The 24,934-nt window shown below is 36.5% G+C and overlaps 1 pseudogene; it reads left to right on the top strand.

Moving 5' to 3' along the window:
• The window catches only part of LOC106006567, a 49,274-nt pseudogene that overhangs the window by 21,419 nt on the left and 2,921 nt on the right, over nt 1-24,934 (top strand).

Raw genomic sequence — 24,934 nt, 5'->3', positions numbered from 1 at the left:
GAAAGACATATATTTGAAATTGATACACTTTGTACAGTAAAATGTAAAAAAATTGTTTTAACACAGGAAGGTAGTTTTACAACACAATTACATTATTTTACGGCAGTAGAAACACTGAGTATTACAAGGTAACCATCAATGGAAAACCAAATATATAAATATTATTAAAATCATAACAAGTTGTACTGCACACTTGGAATTTACATTGAAATTAGAATGAAATTACATGGCCGGCTCCTTTGTAACAAAGTGGAACATGGAATACTCTAGTTGTAAATTTTCTAATAAACAAACATCTATAAAATAATTCTGCAAGTAGTATCAGAATCAGGAATAAATATGTAGAAACAGATGGGAAGAAGGTGTTTCTTTGTGTTTTATGTCATTGCCCTTTATTGTTGTCATTACCATGCTTTTTCTCATCAGGCCTAAGTCATCAACACAGCCTTCAATGGCAAACGAATAAATAATGTTTAAACTCCAGTTGTAATTGTGCCAACCTCTCTTCTTGCTGCTAAGCCAGATGGTGACTTGCAATTCAAAGCAAGAGTGCATGATCTAAAGAGCATGTGCTTTGGAAAAAGCTGACCTTGGTGCCAATCCCAGTTTCAACTCTTATTAACTGTGAAACCTTGGACAAATTCCTTGAGCCCTCTTGGGGCCCCTGATTGGCTCAGTCAGTTAAGCATCTGTCTTTGGTTCAGGTCATGATCTCACAGTCCTGGGATGTGGCCCAGGGATGAGCTCCCTGCTCTGCTGGGGAGCCTGCTTCTCCCTCTCCCTCTACGCACCTCCCCGCCCCCACGTTCCTGCTCTCTGTCATGATCTCTGTCTCTGTCTCTCTTGAATAAATAAATAAGAGACAGAGAAACAGAGATCGAGAATGTACAAGCACTGGGAGCGGCAGGTAAAGGGAGAGGGAGAAACAGACTCCCTGCTGATCAGGGAACACAACATGGGGCTTAATCCCAGGACCCTGAGATCATGACCAGAGCCCAAGGCAGATACTTAACCAATTGAGCCACCCAGGCACCCTAATAAACAAAATCATTAAAGATAAATTCATTGTGCCCTCTGACTTCAGGGTCCTCATCTCTAAAATGGGGATAGCAGTGATCTCACAGGATTATTGTAAGGCTATAATGGGAGAAACCTTACATAAAACAAACCAGCGCAGGGCCAAGCCTAAAGCTGGGGCTCTGACTGACATTTCCTGTAGGAAGTGAAGAGAGGACCATGCAGTGCTGGCTGTGATCACATAAACATCCTGGTGCTCACAGCCTGAGTACTGCAAACTTGGCCCACTTGCTCAGTTCACAAAATCAAAGAAGGGAATTTCTTCTGTAATTCGTAAAGTTTCTCTACCCTGTAGTCCCATCTCCTATGGGAAATGGCATGCCCTCGAAGTGCCAGCCTCCTTGGTGAAACACAATTTCTCATCTCTCTCCTTAGGCAAAGGATAGTTCTTTCTATCCTGCTCTTATTTCATGATGAATAGGACGCTTTTTTTTTTCTGCCATATAAGATTCGTATCTTGTTTATAAGCTTTTTCTGCAGTCATGCATTAGACACTTGAGAGAAAGACCTCATCAGCATCTCCACCTGATCTCCAAAACAGTGTATACCCACCTGTACCTTTAATCCACTCAACACACTCTCCTAATAGGCAGCAGAATGACAAACTCTAACAGAGTTTGTCCTCAAAGATATAAAATAAATGCTGAAAAACATGAAATCAGTATGTCTCCATCACAAAAAAGACCTAAATATCATCATCATGAAACCAGAGGGGCAGCATTTCAAACTAAGAATCCTTTGGGAAGTATTCACCCTTTGGGTGATTTTCCCTGTATCTCCTGCCTTCCTCTACTCTGTGTTGGTGCATATTGTATCAAATTGTAAGAAAGGAATCCAGCTCTCAGAGTAGATACATTGTGGGACACCAGTTAAGTGTCTGCCATCCACTCAGGTGGTGATCCCAGGGTCCTGGAATCAAGCTTCACTTCCAGTTCCCTGCTGAGCGGGAAGTCTTCCTGTCCCTGTGTCTCTCTCCCCCAGCTTGTGCTCGCTCAATCTCTCTCTCTCTAACAAATAAATGAATCTTTTTAAAAAAGAGAAAAAAAAAAGTAGATAATGTTTTAACAAGTTTCATCCAAATATTAAAAAGTAGGATGCTAATTTATTCACTTACCTTAAGACATATTATCATGAAGACCCAGTATTTGAAGTCCTCACCAGCAATAAGTTTTCTTCCTCTTTTTTTTCCACTAGGAGGAATTACTATCACATGCAAACTAAGAAGAAATATTTCTATAATTAATTTTTCTTCTCCAATTATTCCACATCCTTCTGAATCACAAGGGGCAGAGAAGGCAGAGTTCCCATCCAAAGTGTTTTGTTGTTCAATGTTTGTTGATTGTTTTAATAAGCAGGACCCCTCCTTTTTTTTTTTTTTAAATTTTGCAGTTGATCTTTCTGAATTCTGGTTATTGTACATTTTTAAAATAACCACTCATAAACATTGTTACTGCTTGTAGCTATTTTCTTTACTCAAGTTAAAGGAATTTTAGTGTTTATGGGGCCCCGTTAGTGACATTAAGAGTAGAGGGCTATAGACCACCAACTGTAGACTTGTGTACCAAAAGGGCTGTGATCCTGCTTTTACGTGCATTTTTATATACTCCTTCATATTACAAAGGATCTAACAATACACATACACTCATGTATGGGTATATGCAGCAATATTGAATAAAGGATATCTACTAATATATCTGTATTTATAATATATTCAAGATAATAAAAATTATCAAACATAAGGTATACATTACAGCAATTCCAGCTCTAGCTGATACTTGTTTATTTAAGCATTATGTATCACATCCATTGCTACCTTCACTCTTGGAATGTCTTTCCAATACCTGTCGATATTTTCATGCCAAAGGTTATGTCTCTTTAAATAGTAGAAGTAAAAGGACAGATATCAAATGGGAGGAGAAATCAATCAACAATGAATTAGACACATTTATTGGGATTCTATTCAATGTGAATGTGTCCATAGGAAGGCTGGTTAGAGTAGCTCCAGTATCTAAGGCAGAGTCACAAACTCCAAAGACAGTTGTCACTCCATCTTTAAAGTCCCAAGAGATGCAGATCACAGCAGAGGAGAGGCAAGAATCACTCCATCTGGATTGCATTGTGCTCACTGATTGAATTTAAAGGCCGTGTCAGAAGGAAGCAATGGCCTAAGTGTTTTGATGAGCTCTTTTCTTCAAATCCTATTTGCAGCAAGGACTCAGGACAATAAAGATAAAATGTTTGGGAAGGTATTAAACCTCTTCCCCATGTTCTCTCCTGATGCTGTTTGCTGGATTGTGGACCATGCTATCTGAAAACAAAACAAAACAAACAAACAAAACCACATTGAAACCAGAGAGATTCTGAGTATTTACTAACTCTAAGGCATGGAGATAGTAGAGAACAACTGACACAGTATTCAACTTCTGCATATAAAGTTCCAAGTTCTAGAATGTATGCAAGTTGTGTCAACTTTCTCCTTATCTAACATGATTTCTGTAGCAACCTCTTCAGTGCTGGAAACTCCCGCAAACTGCAATTGGTGCCACATACCCAGTATTCCCTCAGTCGTGATTTCCACGTTTTGATCTAGTTACTCCTCCACCTCTGTCTAACGCATTCTAATTGTTCACTTAGAAGCTTCCTGGATTTTCACAGCCTTGTGGGTCAGACAAGACAAAGTGGTTGATGCAAATGGTTGATGCAACGTTATGGTTGATGCAACGTTATGGTCGATGCACTCCGTTGATGCAACAGAGTGTTTGATGCAAGTGTGTTAACCTGTGGGAGGGCGGCTATATCTCCAGGGCTTGTGATAAGGAACAACAAATCACCCTAAGCAGATTGAGCTATAGAAACTGCATGTTTTTTTTACTTTAGTTTTTCCTCACAGGGGACTCCAAGGGATAAACTTCAGTTTCAGCAGATTTATTGTTATGGTCATTTTCAAACTTCCAAAATGCCATGATATTTTCCGAGGTCAAACACATTCCAAGGGGAAAATTCTGAACATTTTGGTAAAATTATTATTAGAAGAGACCTAGTAGGCTGATCCCAGGAAACCCTATAAAGAGCATAGAGCCTCCTTCATTCGAAATGTTGCTTTAACTTTCTATTTAATTGGCAGTGAACTGAAGAGGGGACCAACAAGTTTCCCAGGTGGTTAACAGCAAAATTTTCCTAAGAAGCCTGTTTTCTGGCTTTTTGAACACCTCTGAGCCTACAAAACCTAATTCCCCAACAGAAGGAGGATGGACTAGTGGGAATAGAAAGGAAAAAGAAAGGAATTTGTTTTTGCTATTTCGGGTATCATATTCACATTCAAAGCACTTTCTAACACATTTACTTTCAGAAATCTTCACATTTTCCTGAGGGGCAGGTAAGTGTTTTTATCCCAATTTTACAGATGAGAAACTTGAAACCCAAGGTTAAGTGACTTGCTTGCAGCAGCACTGGGAGCCGGTGTCAAGATCAGACTTCCAGCATCCGTGTTTGATTGCTTAGACTACTCGACCACGACTCTAAGCAGAACACAAATGTTTGGAAAATGGTTTTAACTGCTGTTTGGAATATAAACATTCTGAACTATGTTCTGGGTCAGAATATACTTTCCAGATGCCTGACAAACATGGAAATAGTAAAGGCAGATTGATGGCTGCTATATTTAACTAAGATGGCTACTCATGTAAATAAGTTGGTAGGTTAATTCATTCATCAATCGTGTTTTCGTGTGTCAATTCCGCAAACACTTTATTTAGCAACCAATGGCACAATGATGAGCTAAATTACAAATATATACATATACATGTAATGTTATAAATATATAACACCTACTTTTCAAGCTATTATGTATACTAATTTTTCAGTGTCATGCTATCTGATAAATGATTCATATATATTAGTACATATACTTCAAACATATATTATCTCATTACCTCTTTAACTTAAAAATTAAACAACATTACATGATAGATGTTATGGTCCCAATTTTGTAAGTGAGAAAGCTCACAAGTTCCATAGTAAATCACTTATGAAGCCAACATCCCTACCTAGGTTGGTGCTGGAAAGAACACAGGCTTGTTTATCTCACAGAGTTGAATTACAGTTCTAATTTCACCACTTACTAAAGGAGTTATGGTATAATAATAATAATAATAATATAGTATTATTTAAATTCTATGAGGTTAAGTTTCCTTGCCTCAAAAATGGAAGTATTAATAACTAATATAATTGCCCAACAATACAGAATTTTTGAGGATTAAGAAAAAAAATGTGCTTTTATTATCTAATAGTTTTATTTCTCCCCTCCTCCCCCAGAAAGTTAAGGGTCCTCCTCCTCAAAGTAACTTAAAACTTCTCTGGATAAAGCTATTTTAAAACATCTTAAATATACAGGTGATTAGGTGATTAAGTAAAATACTATCAGAACAAGGACCATATAAAGGCAGAAATCCACTATAGCAACCTGAATTCAGCAGTTGGCTTTCACTTTAGAGCATTTCATTTTAGTTACCAGGTGGACCTGAGCTTTTATCTTTGTAGACTCATATGGAAATGAGTGAATAGATGACAAAGTCTGGATCCTGTATGAGGTGATTGTCTAATAGGAAATCCTCTCACATACAATAGTGATGCCAAGGAGTTACAGGTCATTGAAATAAAGAACTAAGTATATCCCTGGATGTAATATTTTGATAAAGAAGGGAAGCTGGGATGTGACTGAGCATTTTAAAAAAGTTCAACCATCAGATTATGTTTACAACTCAGATGGTTCAAAAATTTCCAAGCTGAGAATTTAATTTACAGCCACCTAAATTAGTAGTGTCTCCCCAGAGACTAATAAGAAGTAAATACAGACATATTACGGAAAAAAAGGGGGGGGAGGGAATATTAGAAAATAGCACACAGTAAAAAGTAGTTACACTCAACGATAAACTAGGACAACATGAACAAGAACCCACACAAAGAAAAGACAAGTAGAACCATAAAAACCAGATATGGGTCTGTTAAATACATGTAATTAAAAAAATTGAAGTAAAAAGAATTTGCAACAAGAAACTATAAATAATAGAGAAGTTGGTTGGAGAAATAACCCATGTAACTATTAGAAATGAACTGAAAACATAATTAAAATTAAGATTTTTTCATTTAAATTTTGTTAACATACATGAACTGTAAATATGGAGTAGATTAGATTATCTTTTCACATATAGTAATTATAAAATCTGGACAAAGCATTTTAAAGCCCTATTTGATTAAACTGGAGTGAACCACAATAGGCATAAAGAAGAAATTTAACAGGTAAGATTTACAACTCTGTGGCTTTTAATTGCTTTTTTTTTTTTTTTCTTCATGGATTGGCAGTATCTGAGAACAAAGTTCAAGGATTTCAGAACAGTAAGAAAGTCAGGGAGAAATCTTAGAAGGGAATGAGCTATACAAGGGTTGAGCCCCCAAATTCCACTTATAAAATCCACCTCAACCCTTTGCTGATTGTTAAGATATGACTGTACTGGGATGACCCCTCAGAACCCAACACAAAGAGGCATCTGGAGAGTGCAAAGACTAGAAAAATATCAGAACTGAAGACCACTTCAGGTAATATAGAGTTTGGAATTTGAATCAAGTCACTTCAGTCACCTTGTAGAACAACATCCACAAAATTTCTTGTTAGAGAAAGTTAGCAGAATACAGAATCTCTAAAACATGTATAGTATGCCATTGAAAATCTAGATGAAAAGGGAGAAAGGATCAGTAAATTCAAAGACAAAGTAGTAGAACTTACCCAATCAGAGCAGCAACAAGACAAAAGAATGAACGAAAGTAAAGATAGCTTAAGGGACTTATGGGACAACATCAAACCAACTAACACACAAGTTATAGGGATCCCAGGAAGAAGAGGGAGAGAACGGGGTAAGAAATTTAATTGAAGAGATAATGACTGAAAATGTTTCAGGATTTTTATTTTTCCTTTAGTGCCCATGGTTCTGAGCCAGGCCGCTTCAAAGACTGAAAAGATAGACCAGACAAAGAGCGGTGCACAGCAAAGAAAAGTTTATTGAGAGATAGTACAAAGCTTCCAAAGAGAAAGGGGACCCTGGAGGGTTTCTGTTTTGGCGTTTGAATCTAGCGGTTTTTATGGATCTCTTGGCAGGCTAATTTAACCTGATTAACTATAAATCTGCTGTCCAATCAGGTTTTTGACAACATGTTCATCTACCTATCAGATAATTGTTCTTGTGGGAAAGGGTGTAGGGCTCCTTCCAAGGTGGTATAGAATAATCCTCTTAGGACAAGGGCCTCTTACCCCTACCTGCCTTTCTTCAGATTAACCTCCGTTAAAAACATCTGCTATCTCAAGAAGGAAACATATGAGGGACCACATTCTAACTCATTCCATGAGGTCAGCTTTCCTCGGCACCAAAGCCAAACAAAGGTAGCACAAAATATAAAACTACAGATTCCTAACTTATCTCATCTGCTGTTGAACCCCTCTATTATATTTTTTGGTTCAGTTATTGCATTCATCAGCTCTGTGGCTTCTGTTTGGTACTTCCTTGTATTTTCTCTTTTTTTCTTTCTTTCTTTCTTTCTTTCTTTCTTTCTTTTTTTTAATCCTTGCCTTGTTCATGAATTGTTCTGAATTTAGTGATCATAATTTTTATCCATTTTTCAGGTAAATTTCTTATCTGTGTCATTAAAGTCTTTTGAGGTTTTATGTTCTTTTGTTTGGAATGTATTTCTCTATTTGTTCATTTTCTTTGGTTCTCTATATTGGTTTCTAACCATTAGATAAAATAACCATGTTTCCCAGTCCTGAAGGAATGGCATCATGTAGGGGATAAAATTCCCAGTCAACCTTGCTCTAACTCTTGCTTGTCTTTCGAACCTTTGTGATTGTCCAATCAGCCTTCTTTATGTGTAACAGTCCTCCACGGTTGAGGGTGTGCCAAGACCTGTCAGTGTCACAGGAGCAGAGGATCTCAGTCCACAGCTAGATTCAGCCTGATTGGAAGCCAGACCTTCAGGCAGCAGTAATTAAAGCAGACAAATATACTTCTTCCAGGGGAAGACTGGAAGATTATCATTTATGTCGGTACCCTTGTATACTGATTCAGCTAAGAACTCTTTCTTTGTTTGCTATTGTTCCATTGTAAGCCCCACTGGCCACCAAAGCCAGGTATCAATTGATCTTTTCTGGGAACAGTGCCGCAGTAGCTGGGGTCTCAGATACATATACAACATCCTTTCTTAGGGACATCGGCAACCTAGGGTGGGGCAGAGAGAAAGCCAGAAAGATAGTGCCTATTCCCTGAGATGTCTGGGTAGGATTATACGTGGTCCTAGGATTTGTGTTTAATTTTGTTTAATTTGTGTTCAATTAGCTTATGAGTTAAGCTAATAGGACTTTTTCATAGAAAGACTGTGTGTTTCAGTCATTTGCCTCTCCCCTATGTCCAGGGGTTGCCAGTTAAGAATTTTTTTCTCCACTTGTTACAATCCCATGGGACCCAGGAATATAAGCCCCTCGAGGTGTCAGAGATAGGCAATTAAGTGGTGTCTCTGGGGGGCAAACACAAAGTTTGGGGCACTTGGTACCAGTGCTCAACAGGCACCTGGAGAAAATCTTAATATCCTTAGGCATTAGGAAAATGCAAAGCAAAATCATAAGATACAGTTTCATACACACTGGGAAAGCTATAGACAAATAACCAGAAAATAACAAGTGTTATGGATGTGAAAAAATTGGAGCTCTTACACACTGATGGAAATATATATTGGTTCAAACACTGTGGAAAACAGTTTGGTGCCTGCTTGGAAAGTGAAAACAGGGTGGAAGGAGAGATGAATAGTTGGAGCCAACAGGATTTTTAGGGCAGTGAAACTACTCTGTATAATATTATGATGGTAGAAGCACATCACATACATTTGTCAAAATCTGCAAATGTGCAATACCAAGAGTGAACCCCAATGTAAACTATGAACTTGGGGTGATAAGCCCATGTCAATATAGGTTGATCAATTGTATAAAGATACTGCACTAGGGCAGGATGTTCATAGTGGGGTGAGCAACACGTGTGGGGATAGTGCATATGTGGGAACTCTCTCTGTGTTTTCTGCTCCGTTCTGAACCTAAAACTGCTACAAAAAAATAAATCCTATTTTTAAAAGGTTAAGCATAGATTTACCGTATGACTCAGTATTCTATTCCCAGATATATATCCAAAAGAAATGAAAATAGGTACTGAAACACATATCTATACACAAATATTCATAGTAGCCTTATTCTGAAGAGCCAAAGGTACAAATTACCTAAATGCTCACCAAAGCATGAAGGAGTAAACAAATTGTGGTGTGTACATATAATGGAATATTATCAGTTAGAAAATGATGCATGGATAACATACTACAACATTGGTGACTTTCAAAAAATTATACTGAATGAAAGAAGCCAGACACAAAATGTCACATAATGTACGACTCCACCTGGGATGGAATGGAATGGAACATCCAGAATAAGTAAATTCATAGAGACAGAAATATTGGTGGATACTAGGGGCTGGGAAGAGGGTGAAATAGGGAATAAGCACTTCATGCTTATGCAGTTTTCTTTTGGAGTGACAAAATGTTTTAAAACTAGAAGCATTGTATAACATTGTGAATGTACCTAATGCCACTGAATTGTACACTGTAAAATGGTAACTTTTATCATATGAAGATTTTACATTTAAAAAAATAACTCATTGTAGTGCTTGGGTGGTTCAGTGGATTAAAGCCTCTGCCTTCGGCTTGGGTGATGATCCCAGGTCCTGGGATCAAGCCCCGCATCGGGCTCTCTGCTCAGCAGGGAGCCTGCCTCCTCCTCTCTCTCTGTCTGCCTCTCTGCCTACTTGTGATCTCTGTCTTTCAAATAAATAAATAAAATCTTAAATAAGTAAATAAATACCTCATCATGGGTGCACCTGGGTGGTGCAGTTGGTTAAGCATCTGACTCTTGGTTTTGGCTCAGGTTGTGATCTCAGGGTCATGAGAGCGAACCATGTCAGCATGGAGTCTGCTCAAGACTTTCTCTCCCTTGCACTCTGCTCCTCCCGCTCATGCTCTCTCTCTCTCTCTCTCAAATAAATAAAGATATCTTAAAAGAAAATAACTGATCATAGATTAGTTGTGGGGAAAAAAAGTGAGATACGACTGTTATTGATCAAATTGTAGCTTGTTAAATCAGGGAAATTTAGAAACAGACTTGAAGATGATATGCATTTAAATGAAATCTTATACTTTATATTAAATATGGGTTGTTTAAAGGAAATATTGAAATCATGTTTCTTTTTATTCATGTTGAAAATCTTAGGAAATTATTAAAATTGAGTTTATTTACAAGTAATTTATAAATGCTGTAAAACTTCCTTTGGTTTATTTGAAGATAGTCTGATTTCTGGATTAGGGTAAGAAGTTCTATAATTTTTGTGAAATCTACATTTTATAAGTAAATATTTTAAGCATACCTAATATTAAGATAAATTGTAGTTCAGTTCCATAAAAACTATATCATTCAAGTAATTTTAATATTACTAAACACAGGGATGATAGGCATAGTGATAACAATAATCATGTGAATTTCAGAAAAATGTTTCTAATTCCCTCCTTGCTTCTTAAAGCCCAACTATGTAACTGAAGAACTTACTGTATTGATACAAAACTTGATTTAGTACCAAGCTCTGTCATTTTTCCATCTATAATATTTCCCCATACAATGATGCAATGGACATGGAAAGGTCTGACATCAGTTTATCTATCTCTAAGAATATTTTGATAATTAAATCAGCTAACTTTTTTCCTATGCTACAGTTCTGATAGTAAATTAATTCAAAAGAGTTTCTTCCTTTGCTAGCCCATTCTGAAATTTCCAATGGAATACCAAACACTCTTTCAATTTCCATGGTAAAATATTTGAATTTATATTTAATCAAATAGGGAATGGTCTGACATTCATGTGACATTACTCAACTATTTCTTCTTATTTATAAATTTATAAAATAGCTCCTATTTGCTTTATATTTCCTATATTCTAAACATTCTTAATATTTTACATGATTTTTTCATCAAATCAAGGAAATTGGTGTTATTGTCCCTTTTTTACTGTAAGAAAACTGAACTCTAAAGAAGTTAATTAAGTATGCCCATAATCATAAAAGAGGTTTTTTAGCACTTAAAATCCATGCTTTTAAGCACTGCATAATATAGCTTAATCTATCATTCGCATATATATTTGATGATTTAAAAAAAAAAAGATTATTCTGCCACTGAGAAGCTTTCAGTGTAGTTGGGGACATAATATTGATATCCAAGTATTATTAGGTCATGGATGACCTTATCATCAATGAGCCTTGATTTACTTATTAGTAAAATAGATTTAAATATCTTGCCTACTTCTGGGGTGCCTGGGTGGCTCAGTCCATTAAGTATCTGCCTTTGCCTTCGGTCGTGATCTTGGGGTTCTGGTATCAAAACCTGCAGCAGGCTCCCTGCTCAATAGGGAGATTGATATATCTCCCTCTCCCTCCATATCTCCCTCTCCCTCCATCACTCCCCCTGTTTGTGCTTTCTTGCTCTCTACCATTCACTCACTCACTCAATCTCTCTCCCAAATAAATAAATATAATCTTTAAAAAACTTGCCTGATTCATCCACAAATTTGTGTTTACTAGTTTATGATACATCGCAAAATTAAAACATTGATTATTAATTTAATAGGGACCAGAAGGCCATTCTATTTAACTGAGATAAGTAATAAAATTATTCATTAAATACCTCCTGGTACCAAGGAATATGCTAATTTTAGCATTAATCTTCAAAATAGATCGTGGAATGTAAGTATTATAATATTAACTTTATAGGAACTACAAATATTAAGAGATGTTAAGTAATTTGCTCTGAGTGGAAAAATAAATGGAGATGGTGATATTAAAAGTCATGTCCATCTGGCTACAATTCCCAAGCTCCTTCCACAGGCTCCTCTCCAATCAGATCAAATGTGATTGAATCCATGTCAGTCATTAGCGTGCTCTGTGAGCTCAGTGATAACTGGGGATCTTAAAGCCTCAGTTTCCACATCTCTTGGCCTTCAGCTGAATCTACTGTCATTTTGTTGCAAATTAACCTGTTAGATACAATGCCTAAATTGTTTTTCTTCCACGAGTAGCAAAGCATGGATTGGAACAGGGAGATACTGAAGATGGAGAAGTCAGTTACAAGATTGTTGAAGTTACAGCAATGTGAGCTCCGGGTGGGAATGTGAGATCAGGGTCCTACTAGGAAATGACATGCAGAATATGAGAGAAGAAATGTACAACAAATGCAGCAAGACTCAGTCATGTAAGAATTTGTATGGGGAATAAATGTAAAACATGTTTTTAAACTAATCCTAAACAATTTTACTTAAGTAACTAGCTTAATGGTGGGAGGTCTGAAAGAAAGTGTAGGATGAGAAGAAATCCTAGTTGCAAACATGAAAGATCATTTCTAACTTCACAAAACTCACCAGTTTGTGGGGAAGACATAGAATCAGACAGTTAAGAGAATGTGATAATGCTACAGTTTCAGAAATGCTGCTTATGATACCATCACATTAATGAGGTCCCTATTCGGTTACCCACAGGAACTGTGACCTACACATAGGGATATGTGAGCCCACACACTTCTAATTACAGATGACTGCAACAAAGCAGACTGTGCCAATCAGCACCTGTTCCTCTTTTCAAGATTGCCTACTAAGTAATTCACAATGGTAATCAATGATGGACTGACCATTAATGAGATGTAGCCTCATCAGAGAATAGGTATAGCATGACCATTAAGTGAAAACTGCAGGGATCCCATAGCTGATGACTTGCCTAGAGTGAGGTAAGTTGCACACAAACACTCAGCTCCATTCCTCATGACTTGTGACTGCCCCATGAGGAACTCATTCCACTATGCTGGTCATCAAGGGGGGCTGGATGAAGTGTATCATGTTCTGTGAGTTTGTTGGACCCAAGGCCACTGCTTCTGCTTAAGCAGAACAGCTTGCAGACTCTTCTCATAGGTTTGCTGAAAAGCAATTATTGAGGATAAATTTATTCTCCAGGATTAAAAACCCAAAACATTGGATCACATTTAATCATACTCTTTGGATTGCCATCCATTCACCTCAATAATTTTTAGAATTCTTCATAAATTTAGTTTCAAGGGTAGGTTATAAACTTAGTTCTTCAAGTTAAATGGGTATGGTGTCAGAATCAGGCTAGGAAATTTTGTCATACAAACTGTCAGTCTCAAGCTCAAGGAAAATCACCTCTCAAATCCTCAATTCTTCCACCTGTAAAATATAAATGGTACAAATAACTACCCTTAAAATTGTTATGTAGATCAAGTGAGATAACATTAGTCAATGCCTAGCATAATGTCTAAAATGTAATAGGCTTTTTGATTAATCTATTTTTCTTCCCATCTTTTTTCCCACTGAAACCTAGTTAAGTCATAATCTCCTTTTCTTCTATTTATAAAGCATTCCTTCCATTTTTTCCTTCTGAAGCTCTAGTATTTCTTCTTTGAGGTACATAAATAAAGAACACTTTTGTGTAGTCAAAAAAAAATAGGAGTGCAGCAGGTGAATAATCTGAATTGGAGACCCAGCTATGACCCTACTAATTTTACAGTCATGTTTAATTCAACCTATAGGTCAATATGAGGAAAACAATGCTTTCTTCACATAGGTTCTTTGTGACCTCCCAACTATGCAAGTTCTAGCAAATGGAAAAGGGGAAGCATACGCTTATTCTCTGATTCTTAAAACACACCATCTCCATTTTCCTCATGAAAATATGTTCAGTTGTGTGATATTATAGTAGGAATGTGCTTAAAAATCTCCTACTTTGATTTCCTTCATTTTGCAAATAAGGGAAATCACAGGAATTAAGCCATTTGTTGGAACTAATATAACATTTGCTTCAGGGGTTCTAACCACTCCAGAGCTCACCTCCTCTGATGTCTAGGGTTGTGTTCTTTCCCACTGCATCATGTAACCTCTTCTTTCAGAGTCAAGGACAATGTGCCCAATATCTACGATCCAGAAATCAAGTCTATAGTGCTGGAAGACTTAAGGCAGAAGCATGTTTATTTTATATTTCTTTCCTGAAAATTGTTGGTAAACATTTCGTACAAACAGAAAAAGAGTATATAATCTTAATATAAAATTAAAAATGTAATAAAACAAATCCATTTAAGCACTATCAAAATTAAGGAAAACTATGTTACCAGTTTAAGTCTCCAGCCTAAAGTGCTCTTATTTGGACATGTACTACATGTACATGTACTACACTATCCTGAGTTTACACATTTTCTTGTTTAGTTAACTGTTGGGTTCTTTGTTACATATCCCTAAATGCCATATACTTTTATTTTATTTTTTTTTAATTTTGCAGGAATGAAATTACACTATTTTATTTCAGATTATAATTTCTACTCACAATTATATGTTAGAAATGTATTCATATTGATACTCACTGCTAAAGTCCTTCTCTATTGCAATGTTATAATCAATTGTATGAAAGTACAATAATTTATCTAGCTATTATTCTGTGAGTATACATTTGAGTACCAAATGGTGCTGTTATGAATGTTGTTGCTATACACATGCCTTTGCACGTTTCTTTGCTCATGGGTGCAAGAGTTTTTCTAGCATATATTCTTGGGAAAAAAGTTGCTATGATGGAGGTAAATGCACTTACTCAAAATGGTAACTTTGATATGCATTACTAAAAAGGATGAGTGTGTTTCTACTTATTTGCAAGCCATTTAAATTTCTTCTTATATTAAATGCCATTTGTTCTTTTGTTCATTTTCTCTGTCATGCTATTTGTCTTTTCCTTATGGATTTATATGATATATACTACATATGTATGTGTGTATATAAAAGAGAGAGGAAGAAAGAGTGAGTGTTCATTCTTACTCCAGAGTGAAGGACAGTGTTCTAAATAGTTATAACCTAGAGATCAAGTTCATATTGTTGGAAGGTTTCAGGGACAACATATAGTTTTGTAAATGGAGATCAATGATACCATTTTCACATATGTGATTTCATATGTGAAATAATATTGTGACCTCACAATAGGCAATATACCTAATACCAAAATTTCCCAGACCTTTTGAAATTAAGTATGGCCACATGACTTGTTTTGAGCAATGAATGACATGTAGAAACAATTTGTGTTACTTCAAAGTTGAAGTTTGAAGAGCAAGTAAATGATTTGCCATCCTCCCTTACTCTTGCTGAAGGGATAATGGTTGAATGTGTCAAGGTAAACTCCTTTCTTCTGGATTTCTGAGTAAGTGCAGTGAGCAAATTCCCCAGCCAATGCAAACTAATTATGTAAGAAATAAACTTTGGTTGTGTTAAACTGGTAAGATTTTGGAATTGAGTAAATTATGTGGTCCACTTTTTTTGTGGACCTGAAAAATAGTATTTAATTAAAATTAGAAATTTTGCTTTTTTAAAGGCACCATGAAAAAAATGTGAGTCACATAGTGGGAGAAAACATTGACAACATGTAAGTTAAAAAGACAACTTGTATCCAGGGGATATAAATAACTCTTAGAAATACTAAGAGATAAACAACCTAATATATCTTTTTGAATTTCACAATATTTGAGTAGATAATTGATAACAAATACACAAATTACCAATAAACACATGAAAAGATTCATAAGATTCCTAAACAGAAACCATATATTAAAATCATAATGACATATCACTACACACACATTTGAATGACTAAAAATTAAGGAATAAAATGACCATTCTTCATATTAGAAAGGATGTGGAGCAACCAGAACTCTCATAATTGCTGGTGGGAATGTAAAATTTTATAACCACTTTAGAAGACAATCTGCTGTTCCTTAAAAAAGCTAATAATGTACCCATCATAAGACCATATGACCATCAATTCCATCTCTAGGCAAATACCCAAGATAAATGAAAACGTGTACACACAAGTATTTCTATATAATGCTCATAGTGGCTTTCTTTATATTAGCCTAACTGGAAACAACTTAAATCTCCATCAACATATGAATGGATAAACAGACTGTGTTATATCCATACAACAGAAATATTACTAAGCAATATGAAGGATAAAGCTAGTGATATATGCAAGAGCATAGATAGATTTGACAATCATTATACTGGGGCACCTAGATGGCTCAGTGGGTTAAGCCTTTGCCTTCCACTCAGGTCATGATCTTAGGGTCCTGAGATCCAGCCCTGCATCAGGCTTTCTGCTCAGCAGGTAGCCTGCTTCTGCTTCTCTCTCTATGTGTCAAATAAATAAATAAATGAATCTTTTTAAAAAAATCATTATACTGTAATGAAAGAAACCAGACCAATGAACAATCTGTTCAGTGATACTGTTTATAATATCTAAAAGTAACACAGTAATTTATAGCGACACAAAGTACATTTATGGTTTCCTGAGTATGAAAGGGAATGCTGGTTACAAAGAGGCATGAAAACTTTTAGCAACCATTGAAATGCTTGCTATTTTTATTGTGATGATTGATCTATGGTTATACACATATGTCAAAGCTTATGTATGTTCAATTTATTGTAGTTTAGTTATATCTGATGTTATAAAAAAATGAAACATAATATTTAAAATGATTTATCAAGTTTAAGATATTGTATGGAATTTCTTTGACTATTTAAATAAATCTGAAATTTCTTAACATCATTTCTTAACAAAATCTAGGGAGACTAGAGGAGTCAAGATGGCGGAGAAGTAGCAGGCTGAGATTACATCAGATAGCAGGAGATCAGCAAGATAGCTTATAAATCCATTGCGAACAATTACAAATCCAACAGGAGACCGAAGAGAACAGCAACAATTCTAGAAACAGAAAATCAACCACTTTCTGAAAGGTAGGACCAGTGGAAAAGTGAATCCAAAGCGATGGGAAGATAGACCATGGGGGGAGGGACCGGCTCCCAGCAAGCAACGGAGCAATGGAGCACAACATCAGGACTTATAAAGTCTATTCCAAGGAGGGACAACGCTCCAGAGGCTAAATTGGGGTGAAGCCCACGCAGGGTCAGCATGGCCCCAGGTCCCGCAGGGTCACAGAAGGATCGGGGTGTCTGAGTATCGCAGAGCTCACAGGTATTAGAGCAGGGAAGCTGGCTACAGAGACAGAGCTGAGGAGTGCGCTTTAGGCTCGGGGTTACCTTGAACTGGTCGCAGGCTGGGTGAGCTCGGAGCACAGCCAGAGGCCAGGGACACAGGAGTGATTGAGTGCTTGTCTCTGAGGGTGCACTGAGGAGTGGAGCCCTGAGCTCTTGGCTCCTATGAACTGGAGATTGGGAGGCCACCATTTTCATTCCCATCCTCAGGAACTCTATGGGAAGCATTCAGGGAACAAAATCTCCCAAAAGCGAACCCAAATGGATTACTTAGCCCGGCCCATGGTAAGGGCGGTTCAAATCCACGTAGGGCAAAGACAGGTGAGAATCACTACAACAGGCCCCTCCCCCAGAAGGTCAACAAGAAATCCAACCAAGATCAAGTTCACACACCAAGGAGAACAGTAGAATCCCAGAGAAGGAGAAAGCAAAGCATGGAATTCATGGCTTTCTTCCCTTGATTCCTTAGTCTTGCAGTTAATTAAGTTTTTTTAATTTAATTTTTTTCTTCTTCTAAATTTTTTTTAACTTTTACCCTTTCCTCTTTTAAAGTTTTTTAACTAGTTTATCTTAACAATACCTTTCATAAAAAAATAATAATCTTTATTAATATAATCATATTTATCATTATAGTCATATATCATATATACATAGTCATATATTGTCTTACTCATATCAATATAGTCATATTTTATCATTCGTTGTATCTAACTTTATTTTTTGTATACACATAGGGTTTTTTCTTCTAAAAAATTTGGGCTACAACTACTTCTAATAGACCAAAATATGCCCTAAATCAAGCTCCGGGCTTGTTCTAGTCTCCAGCCCAAGCAAAATCGCTCCACTATCTTTTTCTTTATTCTCCCAACCAACTTACTTTATCAACTCTTTTTTAGAAATTAAAAAAAGATTTTTTTTTCACCTCTATAGGCATATTTCATCCCTTCATTGTGTTTACCTTATAAGTTTTTCATTCTTTAAAATTTGGGAAGGTAGTTTCTTCTAAGAGACCAAAATACTCCCTAAATTAAGTGGGTGACCCTGTTCTAGTCACCAGTCTAATATATATATATTTTTTCTTTTTTATATTCTTTTAAATTTGTTTTCTTTTTTTTCCTTTTTTTTCTGAACTTCTTTTTATTGCCTTTCTCCCCCACCCCTCGCCATGATTTGGGGTCTCTTCTGATTTGGCTAAAGCGTATTTTCCTGGGGTCTTTGCCACCCTTTTATTACTTTATTTGCTCCTTCATATATTCTTATCTGGACAAAATGACAAGCGGAAAAGCTCACCACAAAAAAAAAAAAAAAAAAAAAAAAAAAAAAAGAACAAGAGGCAATACCAAAGGCTAGGGACCTAATCAATACAGACATTGTTAATATGTCAGATCTAGAGTTCAGAATGACGATTCTCAAGGTTCTAGTCAGGCTCAAAAAAGGCATGGAAGATATTTGAGAAACCCTCTCTGGAGAGATAAAAGCCCTTTCTGGATAAATAAAAGAACTATAATCTAAACAATTTGAAATAAAAAAAGCTATTAATGAGGTGCAATCAAAAGTGAAGGCTCTTACTGCTAGGATATATGAGGCAGAATAAAGAATTAGTGATATAGAAGACCAAATGACAGAGAATAAAGAAGCTGAGCAAAAGAGAGGCAAACAACTACTGAACCACGAGGGGAGAATTGGAGACAAGTGACACCATAAGATGAAACAACATTAGAATAATTGGGATTCCAGAAGAAGAAGAAAGAGAGAGGAGGGGCAGAAGGTATATTGGTATATATATATAGAATTATATACATATATATATATATAGAGAGAGAGAGAGAGAATTTCCTTAATATGGCAAAGGGAACAAGCATCAACATAGAGGAGGTGCAGAGAACTCCACTCAAAGTCAATAAGAATAGGTCCGCGCCACATCACCTAATAGTAAAATTTACAAGTCTTAGCAACAAAGAGAAAATCCTGAAAGCAGCCAAGGAAAAGAAGTCTGTAGCAAACAATTGTAAAAATATTAGATTGGCAGCAGACTTATCCACAGAGACCTGGCAGGCCAGAAAGAACTGGCATGATATATTCAGAGCAATAAATAAGAAAAACATGCAGCCAAGAATACTATATCCAGCTAGGCTATCATTGATAATAGAAGGAGAGATAAAAAAATTCCAGGACAAACAAAATCTGAAAGAATTTGCAAACACCAAAACAACCCTACAGGAAATATTGAAAGAGGCCCTCTCAGCAAAGAGAGAGCCTAAAAGTAGTAGATCAGAAAGGAACAGTAACAGTCACCTTACAGGCAATACAATGGCACTAAATTTATATCTCTCAATAGCTACCCTGAATGTTCATGGGCTAAATGCCCCAATCAAAAGACACAGGGTATCAGAATGAATAAAAAGAGCAAAACCCATCAATATGCTGCCTACAAGAAACTCATTTTAGACCTGAAGACATCTCCATATTTTAAGTGAGCAGGTGGAAACAATTTACCATGCTAATGGACATCAGAAGAAGACTGGGGTGGCAATCCTTATATCAGATCAATTAGATTTTAAGCCAAAGACTATAACAAGAGATGAAGAAGTACACTATATCATAGTCAAAGGGTCTGTCCAACAAGAAGATCTAACAATTTTCAATATCTATGCCCCAAACATGGGAGAAGTCAACTATATCAAACAATAACAAAATCAAAGAAATACATCGACAATAATACAATAATAGTAGGGGACATTAACACTCCCCTCACTGAAATGGACAGATCATCCAAGTAAAAGATCAACAAGGAAATAAAGGCCTTAAAGGGCACACTGAAACAGATGGATATCACAGATATATTCAGAACATTTCACCCAAAAGCAACAGAATACACATTCTTCCCTAGTGCACATGGAATATTCTCCAGAATAGATCACATCCTCAGTCCTAAATCAGGTATCAACCGGTATTAAAAGATTGGGATCATTCCCTGCATATTTTCAGACCACAATGCTCTGAAGCTAGAACTCAATCACAAGAGGAAATTTGGAAAAAAAGCAAAGACATGGCGACTAAACACCATCCTTCTAAAGAATGAATGGGTCAACCAAGAAATTAAGGAAGAATTGAAAAAAATCATGGAAACAAATGATAATGAAAACACAACGATTCAAAATCTGTGGGACACAACAAAGGCCGTCCTGAGAGGAAAATATATAGCATTACAAGCCTTTCTCAAGAAACAAGAAAGGTCTCAAATACACAACCTAACCCTACACATAGAGCTAGAGAAAGAACAACAAAGAAAGCCTAAACCCAGCGGGAGAAGAGAAATCATAAAGATCAGAGCAGTAATCAATGAAATAGAAACCAAAAATACAATAGAACAAATCAACAAAACTAGGAGCTGGGTCTTTGAAAGAATTAATAAGATTGAGAAACCCCTGGCCAGACTCATCAAAAAGAAAAGAGAAACTGCCCAAATAAATAAAATCATGAATGAAAGAGGAGAGATCACAACCAAAACCAAAGAAATACAAAAAATTATAAGAAAATACTATGAACAATTCTATGGCAACAAATTTGACAATCTGGAAGAAAAGGATGCATTCTTGGAGACATATAAACTACCAAAACTGAACCAGGAAGAAACAGAAAACCTGAACAGACCCATAACCAGTAAGGAGATTGAAACAGTCGTTAAAAATCTCCAAACAAACAAAAGCCCAGGGCCAGTTGGCTTCCCGGGGGAATTCTACCAAATATTTAAAGAAGAAATAATTCCTATTCTCCTGAAATTGTTCCAAAAAAGAGAAATGGAAGGGAAACTTCCAAACTCATTTTATGAAGCCAGCATCACCTTGATCCCAAAACCAGACAAGGATCCCATCAAAAAAGAGAGCTATAGACCAATATCCTTGATGAACACAGATGCGAAAATACTCAACAAAATACTAGCCAATAGGATTCAACAGTACATTAAAAGGATTATTCACCACACTCAAGTGGGATTTTTTCCAGGGCTGCAAGGTTGGTTCAACATCCGCAAATCAGTCAATGTGATACAACACATCAATAAAAGAAAGAACAAGAACCATATGATACTCTCAATAGATGCTGAAAAAGCATTTGACAAAGTACAGCACCCGCTCCTGATCAAAACTCTTCAAAGTGTAGGGATAGGGGGCACATACCTCAATATCATCAAAGCCATCTATGAAAAACCCACGGCAAATATCATTCTCAATGGAGAAAAACTGAAAGCTTTTCTGCTAAGGTCAGGAACACAGCAGGGATGTCCATTATCACCACTGCTATTCAACATAGTACTAGAAGTCCTAGCCTCAGCAATCAGACAACAAAAGGAAATTAAAGGCAACCAAATCGGCAAAGAAGAAGTCAAATTATCACTCTTCGCAGATGATATGATACTATATGTGGAAAACCCAAAAGACTCCACTCCAAAACTGCTAGAACTTGTACAGGAATTCAGTAAAGTGTCAGGATATAAAATCAATGCACAGAAATCAGTTGCATTTCTCTACACCAACAACAAGACAGAAGAAAGGGATATTAAGGAGTCAATCCCATTTACAATTGCAACCCAAACCATAAGATACCTAGGAATAAACCTAACCAAAGAGGCACAGAATCTATACTCAGAAAACTATAAAGTACTCATGAAAGAAATTGAGAAAGACACAAAGCATGGAAATATGTTCCATGCTCCTGGATTGGAAGAATAAATATTGTGAAAATGTCTATGCTACCTAAAGCAATCTACACATTTAATGCAATTCCTATCAAAGTACCATCCATCTTTTTCAAAGAAATGGAACAAATAATTCTAAAATTTATATGGAACCAGAAAAGACCTCGCATAGCCAAAGGGATATTGAAAAAGAAAGCCAAAGTTGGTGGCATCACAATTCCGGACATCAAGCTCTATTACAAAGCTGTCATCATCAAGACAGCATGGTACTGGCACAAAAACAGACACATAGATCAATGGAACAGAATAGAGAGCCCAGAAATAGACCCTCAACTCTATGGGCAACTAATCTTCAATAAAACAGGAAAGAATGTCGAATGGAAAAAAGTCAGTCTGTTCAACAAATGGTGTTGGGAAAATTGGACAGCCACATGCAGAAAAATGAAATTGGACCATTTCCTTACACCACACACAAAAATAGACTCAAAATGGATGAAGGACCTCAATGTGCGAAAGGAATCCATCAAAATCCTTGAGGAGAACACAGGCAGCAACCTCTTCGACCTCAGCTGCAGCAACATCTTCCTAGGACCATAGCTAAAGGCAAGGGAAGCAAGGGCAAAAATGAACTATTGGGATTTCATCAAGATCAAAAGCTTTTGCACTGCAAAGGAAACAGTTAACAAAATCAGAAGACAACTGATAGAATGGGAGAAGATATTTGCAAACGACATATCAGATAAAGTACTAGTGTCCAAAATCTATAAAGATCTTAGCAAACTCAACACCCAAAGAACAAATAATCCAATCAAGACATGGGCAGAGGACATGAACAGACATTTCTGCAAAGAAGACATCCAGATGGCCAACAGACATATGAAAAAGTGCTCCATATCACTTGGCATCAGGGAAATACAAATCAAAACCACAATGAGATATCACCTCACACCAGTCAGAATGGCTAAAATCAACAAGTCAGGAAATGACAGATGCTGGCGAGGATGTGGAGAAAGGGGAGCCCTCCTACACTGTTGGTGGGAATGCAAGCTGGTGCAACCACTCTGGAAAACAGCATGGAGGTTCCTCAAAAAATGAAAATAGATCTATCCTATGACCCAGCAATTGCAATTTTGGGTATTTACCCTAAAGATACAAACATAGTGATCCGAAGGCGTACGTGCACCCAAGTGTTTATAGCAGCAATGTCCACAATAGCCAAACTATGGAAAGAACCTAGATGTCCATCAACCGATGAATGGATAATGAAGATGTGGTATATATACACAATGGAATACTATGCAGCCATCAAAAGAAATGAAATCTTGTCACTTGCGACAACATGGATGGAACTAGAGCGTATCATGCTTAGCGAAATAAGTCAAGCAGAGAAAGACAACTATCATATGATCTCCCTGATATGAGGAAGTGGTGATGAAACATGGGGGCTTAAGTGGGTAGGAGAAGAATAAATGAAACAAGATGGGATTTGGAGGGAGACAAACCATAAGTGACTCTTAATCTCACAAAACAGACTGAGGGTTACTGGGGGGAGGGGGGTTGGGAGAAGGAGGGTGGGGTTATGGACAGTGGGGAGGGTATGTGCTTTGGTGAGTGCTGTGAAGTGTGTTAACCTGGTGATTCACAGACCTGTACCCCTGGGGATAAAAATATATGTTTATAAAAAATAAAAAATTAAAAAAAAAAAGAAACGAATGACATCTCTATGTCTTTTGCCTTCGAATTCCTATAGAATTTTTTTCTTTTTTATTATACAGTCTAGTGCCTCTGGTACAATATGGATGGACATGTTACAGGCATCACTGTGTGTTATTCATTATTATGGGAATAGTTTAAATAGTTTCACTATTGAGGTTCACTATTGAGAATAATTTCTGATATAATCTTTGATAATATACTTTATCAAGTAAGGTCTTTAATGGGGTCCTGGGTGGCTCAGTGGGTTAAGCTGCTGCCTTCAGCTCAGGTCATGATCTCAGGGTCCTGGGATCGAGTCCCGCATCGGGCTCTCTGCTCAGCAGGGAGCCTGCTTCCCTCTCTCTCTCTCTCTCTCTCTGCCTGCCTCTCTGCCTACTTGTGATCTCTGTCAAATAAATAAATAAAATCTTAAAAAAAAAGAAAGGTCTTTAATATTTATATAGGCATTTGTTGTGTTGTATTTTCATCATAAATAGTTGTAAAATTTTATCTAATATTACCTTCTGCACCAATTCATATAATTACACATGTTTTCCCCTTTTTTCTATTATATGATAAGTGACCATATATTTTAATATCCATATAAATTTGCCTTTTTTGAATAAGCTATATTGATCATAATGTCTTATATTTTAAGACACTGTATACTGAAATGTAGATAAGATAGTAAATGAAATGTTATGTGTATTTTGCCACAATCAAAAAATAGTTTGGTTAAAATTTGTTTCTCCTGCTTGAACATGATTAAGTCTTCCCTACAAAAATACCTATTCCTGACATATATATATATTTTAAAGATTTTATTTATTTATTTGACAGAGAGAAATCACAAGTAGTTGGAGAGGCAGGCAGAGAGAGAGAGAGGGAAGCAGGCTCCCCTCTAAGCAGAGAGCCTGATGCAGGACTCGATCCCAGGACCCTGAGATCATGACCTGAGCCAAAGGCAGCGGCTTAACCCATTGAGCCACCCAGGTGCCCCTATTCCTGATATATTTTTATAGAAATCATTTTATTTAGCAATATAATAACTTATAATTTCAATATATTCTTGACTAATTCTGGTCCTTGGTATTATTCTGTAAAATTGTCCATTTCTCCTAAGTTTTTAATTTTTTGCACAATTTTTTTAAATCTATCTTTTTTCTTTAAACGGTGACATCCTTAGAATATGTGCTGCTAAAAAAGCACTAAAGATTGCTAGTTTTCAATTTCTAATACTGTTTATCTCAGTTTAT

Source organism: Mustela putorius, unplaced genomic scaffold (genome assembly GCF_011764305.1).
Source record: "Mustela putorius furo isolate JIRA1106 unplaced genomic scaffold, ASM1176430v1.1 tig00003867_pilon_pilon_pilon, whole genome shotgun sequence".
Lineage (NCBI taxonomy): Eukaryota > Metazoa > Chordata > Mammalia > Carnivora > Mustelidae > Mustela > Mustela putorius.
Note: the sequence above shows the minus strand (reverse complement) of the source record. Positions and strands in the feature narration are given on the sequence as shown.